We start from the raw sequence: 1916 nt of genomic DNA on the forward strand, positions 1-1916 counted from the left end.
TAAGTATGGAAGAGAAACACCCAGACTTGCTTATTATTTAAGGTGATTTTAACAGAGCAAACCTTACTCACAAATTGCCCAAATACAGACAACATGTCAGCTGTCCCACCAGGGACAAAAACACACTGGACCATTGTTATACAGTAATCAAAGATGCCTACCGCTCTGTTCCCCGTGCAGCTCTTGGGCTTTCAGACAACTGCATGATCCACCTCATTCCCACTTATAGGCAGAAACTCAAAGCTGCAAAGCCTGTGGTCAAAAGGGTGAAAAGATGGACTCAAGAGGCAAAGTCAAAGCTACAGGCCTGCTTTGACTGTACAGACTGGGGTGTTTTTGAGGATGCAGCTACAGACTTGAATGAGTATACTGACACGGTGACATCTATATAAGTTTTTGTGAGGACGTGTGTGCCCATTAGGACTCTTTGCACATACAATAATAATAAACCTTGGTTTACAGTGAAGCTCAAATGGCTCCGTCATGCCAAAGAGGAGGCCTACAACAGGTGCGTTGCAGCAGTGGGGGATGTGGGGGATATAACACCCACACCTTTTCTAAAAACACATTTCATTCCCCACACTTTTTGGCGAGATGTAACGAAAGTAAATAGCCAATGTATACAAGATAACGTCAGTGAAAGCATATGAACAACCCCACACATGCAAACACATAGGTCAAGTTAGTTTGAGTGACAGATCTTACAGGCAATCACAGCAAATCCACCAGTTAGCGGGTGAAGAGGCAAACACAAATCGCTATGCTAGCATTAACATACTGGAGACAGCTAAGGAGACGGTGTAGAGAAACAAACGTTATGGAGCAGTCTGAAGGTGAGGCAGTAAATGTGAAGAACACTGCATCACAGTAAATTAGTGAAGCCAAACTCGCTGTCACAATGGACTATCTGCTAATAAATACTTAATATCCATCCTATACACCTCAGCAGCTAGTATTACGTTGTTAACAAAGTATGATGCTAGCGCAAGTAGGCTATTTTTTAAGCAGTCTCACAGTCCTGTCTGACCTAGCTACCTTTACCACTGTCTTTTTGCCACAGTATTAAGATGTAGAAAAGGAAGGCAGCAGAAGATTGACACCTTTTTCAAAAGATCGCTTGTAAGTGATTTCTTAATGTTCTGTAGGTGGGCATTAATTAAGGGAGGCTAATTTTGAGGCTGAAAATGAAGTCTTATTCTTTATCACTGCACCCTGCTTTTGTAGGATACAGTAGTCCGTTGCCAGAGACCTTAGTTGTTTCAGAGGGAGCACACTTCACAGGTGAGCAATGGATACATTTAGGATTAAAATGCCTCATACTGTTTTTATGAAGTTACAGTTTTTGAAAGAGATTTATTTAAGGAATAGAGGCAAATTGTGTGTGTTTGAGCATGTTTCTGGTGGATGTATATGAAATTCCACAATTTCCTTTTAAATGTTTTGATTAGGATGAAGGTGAGGAAGACAAAAATGATGAAAAAGCAAAAGTCAGAAGGGGGGCAAAGCAGCTATGAAGAATGCAGACAAGAATATATTGAGGGACAGGAAAATAATAAAGATGAAATGGAAGAGGGACAAGCAGAGAACACAGATGTGGCTGTTACTTGCTAACAGTTCAGTGAGCGCAATCAACCAGATCGTAAACTTATTGTGAAACAGTGCTTAGCTAAGTTAAGAGTATATTTGGGTAATCAGTTTGTCACATGTAAGGAAAACAGAAAGAGCATTTTTGGTTCTTTTAATTGAACTGAGTGAAGGTTCAGATGTTCATATATCCAATGTTAAATGTTCAGGCCAGTTGGTTTTCATGCCATGTTGGCAATACCCAACATTTTTTGTGCAATTGTAACCAACTGTAAACAATGCTTTAAGCACTTAAACTTCATCACTTTATTGTTTAAATAAAAATATTTAAA

General features: G+C 39.7%; 1 long non-coding RNA gene across 1 annotated transcript; it reads left to right on the forward strand.

Annotated features, from left to right (window-relative positions):
• The first annotated feature begins 746 nt into the window (after positions 1 to 746).
• On the forward strand, positions 747 to 1861 carry LOC109953982 (uncharacterized). The gene is made up of 4 exons (XR_002274009.1): positions 747 to 833; positions 1061 to 1119; positions 1225 to 1281; positions 1449 to 1861. It is a non-coding gene; the product is annotated as an uncharacterized LOC109953982 (long non-coding RNA).
• Positions 1862 to 1916: the final 55 nt, after the last annotated feature.

Source organism: Monopterus albus, unplaced genomic scaffold (genome assembly GCF_001952655.1).
Source record: "Monopterus albus unplaced genomic scaffold, M_albus_1.0 scaffold2402.1, whole genome shotgun sequence".
In the NCBI taxonomy this organism is placed as follows: Eukaryota; Metazoa; Chordata; class Actinopteri; order Synbranchiformes; family Synbranchidae; genus Monopterus; species Monopterus albus.